The 13148-nt window shown below is 41.8% G+C and overlaps 1 long non-coding RNA gene across 2 annotated transcripts; it reads left to right on the top strand.

Moving 5' to 3' along the window:
* The first annotated feature begins 232 nt into the window (after positions 1-232).
* On the top strand, positions 233-6041 carry LOC129257223 (uncharacterized). Of its 2 annotated transcripts, none has more exons than XR_008584142.2 (3): positions 233-332; positions 4337-4453; positions 4991-6041. It is a non-coding gene; the product is annotated as an uncharacterized LOC129257223 (long non-coding RNA). The 2 variants fall into 2 exon arrangements; XR_010296894.1 differs by lacking the exon at positions 233-332 and adding an exon at positions 2446-2529.
* The last annotated feature ends 7107 nt before the right edge of the window (positions 6042-13148 follow it).

Raw genomic sequence — 13148 nt, 5'->3', positions numbered from 1 at the left:
CTTACATGCAATTCACTCCTCCCCCATATCGGGATGTATCTTGGCTAAGAAGCCCCCTCCCCCTGATTTGGTCTTGATTTACCCCCCCCCCCAATATCGGGATGTGTTGGCTGCGCTGCTAGCTAGTTCGCTCTATGTATGTAAGTGCATGTTGTTCTCGCACGCGCGCGCGCACGTACGCATGTAACCGCCAATTGCAATATTTGAAAAAAAGAACCCGATCGACCACTGTTTTGCTGTTCAGAAGTCCGTCTTTAATTCATCATAAACTAAAGGAACACAGGTCAGATTCGGACAACGACTTCAAATTCGTTCGCAGAATACGCTAAACAGTAAGTTAGATAACAATTTTCTTTGATATTGTTTTCGTAGTTAGTGGCTCGGCCTGATTTTCTAGAATGTTACTGTTAGTGTTACTGTTAGATGTCGTTGTACTGCCACGGGGATTCACTGCCACCGCCACTGCCCCGTTGGCGCGGGCCGGGACGCGCCTGTCTCTGGCGAAATGGATTATGGGGTGCGTTAATATGCTTTGTATTGGATGAGGTGAGCTGAGCCGAGCATTGTCATTGAGTAGTAATTCGCTCGTATGGCCTGATATCTATTGTCAATGTTTTACAAAACCATCTCTGAATACCGGTATGAATTAATGAATGAATGACTTGTTAAACTTAAATTAATGCTGTACTGTCATGACATTGACTGTCAAAGTGTCAATTAGGCCATTGGTTACTGCACAACATTGACATTGTTTCACTGAAATGGAAACCTTGCCGAAAAATATTGCTCTGGAATGAGTCCTATAATTTGTTGTTGTTGGTAGATAATGTTGGTAAATTAAGATGACATGGACATGGTAGTATTCAGGTGAAACATGGTAAGGTGTCCTAAATTTTAAAACATAAAGTAAAGCCTTAAAGGCTACGCAGGCCCTAAAAAGCTACGCACCACTTATTGCGCATGGCATTTCAATGGTAAAATGTGCACTTTGTGTGCGGAACTGTGACTGGAGAGAGTGACAAACGATTCCTATTCAATTTTTCTAGAGAGACTGCAATAATTATTCAGAGAAAACCTACAACTGTTTGGAATTAAAATATTTTTGAAATTGAGGCAGAGAAATATTCCATGATAAATCAAGAAGTGTTCTGAAAACATGGCGGGATTTTGGTATTAATTAGTGAGTTATGTGATATTTTCTTCTTGGTTAGGCCTAAGGTTTTTTAGAATATTTATTACATATGATTATGAATACGATATAATTTGTTCAAATATAAAAATTGGCATAGTTTGTTACGTTTGTAAACAAAAATCGTAGTTTACATGTAAATGTAAATGTATCCCCCCCAAAAAGGGCCTATACTAATCTGAACTCAGCCATGCCAGCTGACTAAAATCACAATTTCTGAATTTTTTCCTTGGGATTTTTCCGTGGGATTGGGCGCTAATTTCGCACCGACCAACTTTGAGCAAAATTCACCACCAAATGATGTTCTCAAATGTCATATCAAGTCTGAATTGCATTTGAATGTCCATATGCCCACCGCTTTTCCGAATATCGGGAACAGCTGTATATCGGCTTCGATCTCTACGTCATTGTTTGAATCCCCATGCGTTGCTTTGCCGTAATTTTGATATGGACTGAAGTTCGTAACCAAATCATGCAAACTGCTGCAGGCAAATTTTTTGGTCGCTAACTTCAGTCCTTATAAATAATGGCAAAGCCAAGCAAAGTGATGTCTGACTGAGAATTTGAACAATAACGTAATGTTTAATGTTGGGGCCCGCAAAGATAACCTGGCTTGAGCCCGGACCGGAAGGTTTAGCAAAAAAAAATTTGGGTCCTGGATCGGCCCGGAACTCGGAGCCACCGCTCAACACCGCTGCTGCAGCCCTAAGAAAAACCTGGCCCCGCTAATCCCGAATGCACTTTCGTACCCTGCGATGTTAGCGAACTAATTTAACCTAAATATTTGTCCGAATCAATTCACTGAGCATCAGGAACATCTTTATTCCGGCTTCCACCATGATTTCATCATTCGAGTTATCAGATTTAGGGTCTCACTCCACCGTATATTTATTTGGATATTTGCTGAAGTTAGCGATTACAACGCGCAAACACGAAGTCAACAGTGTTGCTGCCCTCTGCGTTCGTTTGGCAAAATCTAACTAAGAATTTTAACTAAGACGTCGAGATCAAAGCTAAAATAATGCTGTTTCCACTGCTCAAAGTGGCTGAAATTCATGTAAAGGATAAATTAAGTTAGATTATTCGAGAAAATAGATGAGCTCGGTTCATGAATAGTGGTAAATGGTCACATTATCTTGGTGTTTATTTGGTATTTTTCGGAGACATAACAGCTTCTGATCTTCGCTGTTTTGGCTCTCAACCCGGACCGGCTTGGCCTGGGGAAAATCCCCCAACTCACTGGTCTCTGAATTCCACCCCGGCATGGCTCCCACCATTACGATAACATCGGGAATGGAGCCAAAATACCGCCGTTCCCGATCGTGATGTTTGGAAAAATGGTGGGCATACTGTGTATTGACCTCAAAATGTGTGTAGACAATTTCTGGTGGAAAATTTTGCTCGAAGTTGGCTGGTGTGAAACTGCATTAGTGCGGGAGAATAATCTGAGATCCTTTCATAGGGCTAGGCATATCCATTTTTAAAGTTAATTATATTCTTTTAAATTAAGTTTGTCCTGTGATCACTTTTTATCTGTGTTTATTTATTTACTGATCAAAAACTTGCCCAAAATAATGTCTAGAATTCACCCACTGGCATATGATTGTCCAGGGACGGATCCTGGATTTCTCAAGGGGGGGGGCACATTCTCCCAGGAAACTTTAACAAGCACAAAAAAAGAGATCTTTACTTGTGTATGAGACAATTACAGTGTTTACACTTGATCGGCTTTTGGTTCAGAACCAAAAGCCGATGTAGAATCGGCTTTTGGTTTATCTTGCACTGCATTTACACGCTGTTACAGCTTGCGGTGCAGAATTGGCTCTCGTGTCAAAAACCTCAATTGATACGCTCACCAACAATATACGTCATAATAAAGACAACGCTGGATCCGTGCGCTTACAATTATGTCACAATGGTCATGATGGTAAAGTAAATGAAATGCGCACCAATTGCCGATGCAGAATCGGCTTTCTGTTTACACGTAGTAAAAAAGCCGATTCTGCATCGGCTCGCGGTTCTGAACCTACTACTTTGGTGGTGCAAATTGCTGATTCTGAACCGCGAGCCGATGCAAGTTAATTGTGTTTTACACGCTATGAAAAAGCCGATTAAGTGTAAACACAGTATATATTTCCGTTAGAAATATTTGCTGTAACTTTCAAAAGGAGGGACACACTTGTGTAAAGACGCCATATTTACATTAAACACATTGGCCCAAATTCACAAAGGTGGTTTTGAAAACCCACGGTTGAGTCCATGGTGTATGCAGATTTCCTGTATAAATTACGCTTAATTTAGCACGTATCTGGCGCGTGTATAAAAAATGTCAAATTCTGATGCGCGCTTTTGTCGCAGTGCGCCAAATTGACGCCTGTTACCATGGTTAGATACGCTATTTTATTCATGAGTCCACTGTTTGAAGAGTGGACTCATTAATTCAAAACAGTGGACTCGTGATTAAAATAGCGTGGATAACCACGGTAACAGGCGTCAATTTGGCGCACTGTGACAAAAGCGCGCATCAGCATTGGACATATTTTGATATACGCTGTAAATAAGCGTAATTTATACAGGAAATCTCGATAAAACATGGACTCAACCGGGGTTTTCAAAACCACCTTTTTGAATTCGGGCCATTGACTATTGCTCTCAAGGGGGGGGGGAGGCACAGGTCAATTGTGCCCATCTGGATCCGCTACTGTGATTGTCAATACCAAGAAAAGAAAATGATATTGAATGTTATCAATTAATTGATTAGGCCTACCTTTTGAAAACTGCTGCTCTGGAAATATGACTTCAGATCATTCTTTTTCTATTAGATAATTTTCTCTTGCATATCTACATGATTGCTGATCAAAACACGTTACGCAGCAGAGTAACTGTGTTATATTGATCTATATATTTCCAGCATGCACACACAGAAAATCTTTGGTGGGGGAATTTTATTTCTGTGACATCAATTTCAAACTTATTTTCAAGTGAATTTGCTGCATATGTTGAAATAAAAATGATCATGATGCTGTATATGAGTGAATCATTGCATTTTGGAGCTTAAAGAAAGTTTTACTATATTAGTATTATATTTTTGTTTTTATCTGCACATGCATATTTTCCAACACTCAAATTGATTTTATTTCATTTAAGATTGGACGACGGATACACTGGATGATAATGTAGATGGTCCAGGATTATCTGGGAAGGAAACTACAGGTGTTGAACACAGAAAACCGTTTACAAGAAAACAACTGGAGTTTGTGAAAGGTAATTGTGTAAGAATTCACTTCAGTGGAAAAAATTGCAGAGCTTCCTATAAATAAAACAGATTGTACTCCTGCAGTGGCATAGCTGAAAAAAAAAAATTGTGAGGAATGGCAAAAATACTGAAAAAGGCCAAATGTCATCCCCATTTATAGGATTACACGTTCTTTCTAACATCCCCCTGGAAAAAATCAATATGCTGGCGGGGGGGGGGGGGGGGTGGACACTTTGGCCCCAGGTATGCATGTGGTATGGTATTTGTCATCATTTGGGCAACCTCCCATTAATATAACGGGTTATTTTCTGCTAATCTATGGTTAAACATGAATTTCTTTATCATATTGTACGAAATGTTTTGTTGATATTTGTTAATTGGTTCTATTCAATTGAAGGGTAGTGTATTATGCAAATTTCTCGATATTTTAGAAAAATATATCAATTTCTCAAGAAAGCTTGCACGCACGACAAGCATTGATGTTTTGAACCCGTAGCTGACATACTGTCCTTTGCATTATTTTCATCCCATATTCCTTATTACAGCTGCAAGAAATTAATCTTGCCGGGTACGCATTCACTTCACCTTGGGCGAGTGCAGCACAGTGGATAAATGTGTTGCTGAAGGAAAACACCATTGCTAGGATTCAAACCCACGACACTCTGTTGAAAGGTGAGAGTCAGAACCACTAGACCACGACGCACCCACAATTAACAAGCTGATGTCATACCCCCACTTGTTCTTTTGTATTTTATAACAAGAAGTCATGTTTATTCACATTTTGACCTCCAAGAACTAAAAAGTGGAGTGAAGATTTATTTAATGTAAACACATGCATTGCTTGATATCATTTTATGCTACGTGGGACATATCATACACACGTGTACGAAAATATGAAATTATTATGATTTCATTTTATAACATAAGCCTAACACATATTCCTGACGATCATGTGCACATTCCAGTAATTTTTCCCAAAATGTTGCTAAACCTTCAAATCAAAGACTTTGTTATCAGATTTTAACGAAATTGTCAACATTATGCTTTTCTGATTAATTCTCTTCCTACCTAAATCTCCCCTTTTCTCATGCTTTCTTTCTATGGTCCCCTTCATTATCCTTATAACTATGTTATATGTAAAATGTAACCGGTCGTCCAACCCATTTGATTGAAGGGCTAGGTACTCTAGACTGAAAGTTATTTGATTTAAATTCAAAGAGTACATCAGACAAAAAAAACACAGAAAATTTCATCAAAATTGAATGAGGATTAACGAAATTATGACGAATTAAAGTTGTTATTTTTTGGTAAAACTGTTCTCTGCAAGTCCTCATGAATATACAAGATCCCAATTTATATATTTTTTTGTATTATATGAATTCAAATTTTGTCCAAGCTAGGTTGTAAAAAATTACGATTGGCTACTGATTTACTGTGTAAGACAAAAATTATATTATTTCTCACACATAGTTGAGTTATTCATCTGATTCAACACAACAAAAATAGACAAAAAAGAAATAAGTGGGAATCTTGTATATTTGAACTATGGGAAATAGTTAAAAAATAGATGTGCTACTAAGAATTATTTTCTATATGATTTGCCAAATATTAAAAAAAGATGTCGCTATTTTTTTTTTTTTTTTTCTATTTTCATGATATATTCTTTATTATTCTATTCTATATATTCTATTTTTGATATAGATATTATTTATTTCTTTATGTATCTTTAATGTATTTATGATAAACTTTTGGCATGTTTCTACAGAAAATCATTAAAAACGATTTATCTTTTCCGGACTCGAAAAACCTTATCGCCCTTAAACCAACCTGCTTCTACAAACCGAATAATCTGATTAATTCGCTTTTCGCGTTGCAAATACGGCGGAAATCGGAAAATTCAACCTATAACCTCACGTTGCATTGTACACATATGTCCAAAATTGCATCTTCTTAGTATAGATCTCACTCAATGTAGCAGGTATAAGTGTTGCACGATCAGCTGGCAAGATCGAAAAGGCCAGAATGTGCAAATATATGTACTGCGAAATTGCACTTCCGGGATTAAGCACGTCCGCCAGACACGATACGCTATTTTGCCGTGTGTTTTTACAGAAAAGTTAAACGGATTAACATGGCAATAACCACCTCTCAGAGATGGTTATGAGAAACCATATTTTGCTTGAAGCAGTTTATCAATAAACCGCATCGCGTCTGTTTCTACAAAATTCTACAGGAAAGTTTTCCGGGATTATGGATACTTACGCGGGTAATACCTTTTAACGATTCTATGTAGAAACACGCCGTTTGATATATCTTTTAGGTGAAAAGAAAATAGAGAAATATTAGGAGGTTCTATTTTTATGGGGGTACTATTTTCCCCCTTTTTGGGGATATTTATTTCCTCTAAGTTTGGTACTCTTTACCTTTAATGAATCATTTGGCCATGTGAAGGCTATCACACATTTTGAATTTAATCTTCGAAATTTGGTGTTCATCAGTTTGTTGTCCAAACTCTGTCTTACATGTAGATTTGTTTATAGGAAGATTAACATAATATCTATGTGGAGTGCAATCATTGACCTCTTGTAGAGTCGTGCAGTCACATGTATTCATAATGCTGGTGCTTTTATGCCATACATGTACTTGTCAATACTGGGTTCCACTCTTTTGTACTTGAACTTATTAGTAAAAAAAACATTTTATTAATGTCATTGAAGTAGCTGTGTGAAAGCAATTACACACAACAGATTTAAAATCAAGGTTATTGTATTACAAGTATCAGGTTTGTTTGCAGAACAGTGGTTTTGCCAAGTACTCAATCCACGTAAAAAGCCATCAGAGAGAACATGTTTATTCTTGGAAATGTTATTCATTTGTTGTGTTTTTCAATTAAACTCTGTCTTGATACATGTTTATTTTAGATACCAAGATTGACAGAGTATAGATGTCAACGAGGAGCAAAGTCATATATATTCATAACTTATGTGCTTTAATTATAAAGTCTATACTTGTGAATACTGTGTTCCATTTATGCTGTACTTAAACTTCTTATAGTAAAAACATTTGACGTTCTTGAAATAACTGTTTTCATCATTTTTTTCTTGTGCATACTTAATCCATTATCAAACCTACCATTAACCCGAGCTATATATGCTGTTCACCATTGGTCTACCATTCACTGTACTTTATTGGCCTACTATACATTGTACACCTTTGGTCTACTGTCTATCATTCAGTGTAAACCATTGGTCTACCATTCACAGTACACTTGTGGTCTATAATGTATGGCCAATGGTGTAAATTGAATGGTTGACCAATGGTAAAGAGTGTATGGTATGACAATGGTGTACAGTGAACGGTAGGCCAATGGTGTACGGTAAATGGTAGGTCAATGGTGTATGGTGTATGGTAGGCCAATGGTGAACTGTAAATGGTAGGTCAATGGTGTGCGGTGTATGGTAGGCCAATGGTGTACAATGTATGGTAGGGCAATGGTGAACGGTGTATGGTGAATGGTAGGTGAATGGTGTACGGTGAATGGTACGCGAATGGTGTACGGTGAATGGTAGGTGTACGGTGTATGGTGAATGGTAGGCGAATGGTGTATGGTGAATGGTACGTGAATGGTGTACGGTGAATGGTACGCGAATGGTGTACGGTGAATGGTAGGTCAACGGTGTATGGTGAATGGTAGGCGAATGGTGTATGGTGAATGGTGTAAGGTGAATGGTAGACCAATGGTGTCCAGTGAACGGTGGCTGAATGGTAAATGGTAGGCCAGTGAATGGTGGCTGAATGGTGGTCAATGGTAAACCTGTCTATAGTGGCCACGGTAGATCAATGGTGAATGGTGTTTGATCAATGGTATATGAATGGTAAATGGTGCTCATGAATATGGTAATAGTAACGTCCCAATTATTTAAATTAGTTTGAATGGTATACCATTGGGGCTTGAATGGTATACCATTGGTGTATGATGGGTGCTGTGTGAATGGTATTCCAATGGTATATCAATGGTGTTTCAATGGTGTATGGTGTATGGTATTTCAATGGTATACCATTCAATTTTTTTTATAAGGGAGGGGTGGGGTTTGGGGTTGGGGTTTGGGGTTGGGGTTCGGGTTAGGGTTAGGGTTAGGGTAAGGGTTAGGGTTAGGTTTAGGGTTAATATCCGCTCGGGGTGGATCTTCGTTATTTCCCTTATATTGACCCATTTGCATGCTAGAACACCCCTGGGAGCGAAGAGGTTTCGTTTTGGGGGTTTTCGGGCTCAATATGGTAAATTCTTATTTTACTCAATTTTGGCCAATTCGGCCAGGTCGTGAAAAGCCAAATATCCGCTCGGGGAGGATCTTCTTTATTTCCCGTATATTCACCCATTTGGATGCTAGAACACCCCTTGGAGCGAAGAGGGCTGGTTTTGGGGGTTTTTGGGCTCAATTTGGTAAATTCCTTTTTTGCTCAATTTCGGCCAATTCGGCCAGGTCGCTAAGAGCCTAATATCCGCTCGGGGAGGATCTTCATTATTTCCTGTGTATTGACCCATTTGCATGCCACAACACCCCTCGGAACGAAGAGGGATGGTTTGGGGGGTTTTCGGGCTCAATTTGGTAAATTCCTTTTTTGCTCGGCCAGGTCGCGAAAGAGCCTAATATCCAGTCGGTGGGGGTTAGGAGTAGGGTTAAGGGTGGGGTAAGGGGTGGGGTTGGGGTTCGGGGTTGAGGTTTGGGGTTGGGGTTGGGGTTGGGGTTGGGGTAAGGTTAGGGTAAGGGTTAGGGTAAGGGTTAGGATTAATATCCGCTCGGGGTGGATCTTCGTTATTTCCCGTATATTCACCCATTTGCATGCTAGAACACCCCTCGGAACGAAGAGGGATGGTTTGAGGGGTTTTCGGGCTCAATTTATTAAATTCCTATATTGCTCAATTTTGGCCAATCCGGCCAGGTCGCTAAGAGCCTAATATCCGCTCGGGGAGGATCTTCATTATTTCCCGTGTATTGACCCATTTGCATGCCAGAACACCCCTCGGAACGAAGAGGGCTGGTTTGGGGGGTTTACGGGCTCAATTTGGTAAATTCCTTTTTTGCTCGGCCAGGTCGCGAAAGAGTCTAATATCCGGTTGGGGTGGGTTAGGGGTGGGGTTGGGGTTAGGGTTAGGGTTAATATCCGCTCGGGGTGAATCTTCGTTTTTTCCCTTATATTGACCCATTTGCATGCTAGAACACCCCTGGGAGCGAAGAGGGTTCGTTTTGGGGGTTTTCGGGCTCAATATGGTAAATTCTTATTTTACTCGGCCAGGTCGCGAAAGAGTCTAATATCCGGTCGGGAAGGGTTAGGGGTGAGGTTAGGGGTGTGGTTTGGGTTTGGGGTTGGAGTTTAGGGTTGGGGTTGGGGTTAGGGTTAGGGTTAGGGTAAGGGTTAGGGTTAGGGTTAGGGTTAATATCCGCTCGGGGTGGATCTTCGTTATTTCCCTTATATTGACCCATTTGCATGCTAGAACAACCCTGGGAGCGAAGAGGGTTCGTTTTGGGGGTTTTCGGGCTCAATATGGTAAATTCTTATTTTACTCAATTTTGGCCAATTCGGCCAAAAGCCTAATATCCGCGCTCGGGGTGGATCTTCTTTATTTCCCGTATATTCACCCATTTGGATGCTAGAACACCCCTCGGAACAAAGAGGGCTGGTTTGGGGGGTTTTTGGGCTCAATTTGGTAAATTCCTTTTTTGCTCAATTTCGGCCAATTCGGCCAGGTCGCTAAGAGCCTAATATCCGCTCGGGGAGGATCTTCATTATTTCCCGTGTATTGACCCATTTGCATGCCAGAACACCCCTCGGAACGAAGAGGGATGGTTTGGGGGGTTTTAGGGCTCAATTTGGTAAATTCCTATTTTGCTCAATTTTGGCCAATCCGGCCAGGTCGCTAAGAGCCTAATATCCGCTCGGGGAGGATCTTCATTATTTCCCGTGTATTGACCCATTTCCATGCCAGAACACCCCTCGGAACGAAGAGGGCTGGTTTGGGGGGTTTACGGGCTCAATTTGGTAAATTCCTTTTTTGCTCGGCCAGGTCGCGAAAGAGTCTAATATCCGGTCGGGGTGGGTTAGGGGTGGGGTTTGGGGTTGGGGTTTGGGGTTGGGGTTCGGGTTAGGGTTAGGGTTAGGGTAAGGGTTAGGGTTAGGTTTAGGGTTAATATCCGCTCGGGGTGGATCTTCGTTATTTCCCTTATATTGACCCATTTGCATGCTAGAACACCCCTGGGAGCGAAGAGGTTTCGTTTTGGGGGTTTTCGGGCTCAATATGGTAAATTCTTATTTTACTCAATTTTGGCCAATTCGGCCAGGTCGTGAAAAGCCAAATTTCCGCTCGGGGAGGATCTTCTTTATTTCCCGTATATTCACCCATTTGGATGCTAGAACACCCCTTGGAGCGAAGAGGGCTGGTTTTGGGGGTTTTTGGGCTCAATTTGGTAAATTCCTTTTTTGCTCAATTTCGGCCAATTCGGCCAGGTCGCTAAGAGCCTAATATCCGCTCGGGGAGGATCTTCATTATTTCCTGTGTATTGACCCATTTGCATGCCACAACACCCCTCGGAACGAAGAGGGATGGTTTGGGGGGTTTTCGGGCTCAATTTGGTAAATTCCTATTTTGCTCAATTTTGGCCAATCCGGCCAGGTCGCTAAGAGCCTAATATCCGCTCGGGGAGGATCTTCATTATTTCCCGTGTATTGACCCATTTGCATGCCAGAACACCCCTCGGAACGAAGAGGGATGGTTTGGGGGGTTTTCGGGCTCAATTTGGTAAATTCCTATTTTGCTCAATTTTGGCCAATCCGGCCAGGTCGCTAAGAGCCTAATATCCGCTCGGGGAGGATCTTCATTATTTCCCGTGTATTGACCCATTTCCATGCCAAAACACCCCTCGGAACGAAGAGGGCTGGTTTGGGGGGTTTACGGGCTCAATTTGGTAAATTCCTTTTTTGCTTGGCCAGGTCGCGAAAGAGTCTAATATCCGGTCGGGGCGGGTTAGGGGTGGGGTTAAGGGTGGGGTTGGGGTTAGGGTTAGGGTTAGGGTTAGGGTTAATATCTGCTCGGGGAGGATCTTCTTTATTTCCCGTATATTGACCCACTTGCATGCTAGAACACCCCTCGGAACGAAGAGGGATGGTTTGAGGGGTTTTTGGGCTCAATTGATTAAATTCCTATTTTGCTCAATTTTGGCCAATTTGGCCAAAAGCCTAATATCCGCTCGGGGTGGATTTTCTTTATTTCCCGTATATTGACCCATTTGCATGCTAGAACACCACTCGGAGCAACGAGGGCTGGTTTGGGGGGTTTTATGGCTTATTTTGGTAAATTCCTATTTTGCTAAATTTTGGCCAATTCAGCCAGGTCGCTAAGACCCTAATATCCGATCGGGGAGGATCTTCATTATTTCCCGTGTATTGACCCATTTGCATGCCAGAACACCCCTCGGAATGAAGAGGGCTGGTTTGGGGGGTTTTCGGGCTCAATTTGGTAAATTCCATTTTTGCTCGGCCAGGTCGCGAAAGAGCCTAATATCCGGTTAGGGTTGGTTAGGGGTGGGGTTAGGGGTGGGGTTTGGGTTAGGGTTAGGGTTAATATCCGCTCGGGGTGAATCTTCGTTATTTCCCTTATATTGACCCATTTGCATGCTAGAACACCCCTGGGAGCGAAGAGGGTTCGTTTTGGGGGTTTTCGGGCTCAATATGGTAAATTCTTATTTTACTCAATTTTGGCCAATTCGACCAAAAGCCTAATATCCGCTCGGGGAGGATCTTCTTTATTTCCCGTATATTGACCCATTTGGATGCTAGAACACCCTTCGGAGCGAAGAGGGCTGGTTTGGGAGGTTTTATGGCTTATTTTGGTAAATTCCTATTTTGCTCGGCCAGGTCGCGAAAGAGTCTAATATCCGGTCGGGGTGGGTTAGGGGTGAGGTTAGGCGTGTGGTTTGGGGTTGGGGTTGGGGTTTGGGGTTGGGGTTGGGGTTAAGGTTAGGGTTAGGGTAAGGGTTAGGGTTAGGGTTAGGGTTAATATCCGCTCGGGGTGGATCTTCGTTATTTCCCTTATATTGACCCATTTGCATGCTAGAACACCCCTGGGAGCGAAGAGGGTTCGTTTTGGGGGTTTTCGGGCTCAATATGGTAAATTCTTATTTTACTCAATTTTGGCCAATTCGGCCAAAAGCCTAATATCCGCTCGGGGAGGATCTTCTTTATTTCCCGTATATTCACCCATTTGGATTTTAGAACACCCCTCGGAATGAAGAGGGCTGGTTTGGGGGGTTTTCGGGCTCAATTGGGTAAATTCCATTTTTGCTCGGCCAGGTCGCGAAAGAGCCTAATATCCGGTCGGGGTGGGGTAGGGGTAGGGTAGGGTTAGGGCTGGGGTTGGGGTTTGGGGTTGGGGTTAGGGTTAATATCCGCTCGGGGTGGATCTTCGTTATTTCCCGTATATTGACCCATTTGCATGCTAGAACACCCCTCGGAACGAAGAGGGATGGTTTGAGGGGTTTTCGGGCTCAATTTATTAAATTCCTATTTTGCTCAATTTTGGCCAATCCGGCCAGGTCGCTAAGAGCCTAATATCCGCTCGGGGAGGATCTTCATTATTTCCCGTGTATTGACCCATTTGCATGCCAGAACACCCCTCGGAACGAAGAGGGCTGGTTTGGGGGGTTT

This window comes from Lytechinus pictus, unplaced genomic scaffold (assembly GCF_037042905.1).
Source record: "Lytechinus pictus isolate F3 Inbred unplaced genomic scaffold, Lp3.0 scaffold_35, whole genome shotgun sequence".
Lineage (NCBI taxonomy): Eukaryota > Metazoa > Echinodermata > Echinoidea > Temnopleuroida > Toxopneustidae > Lytechinus > Lytechinus pictus.
Note: the sequence above shows the minus strand (reverse complement) of the source record. Positions and strands in the feature narration are given on the sequence as shown.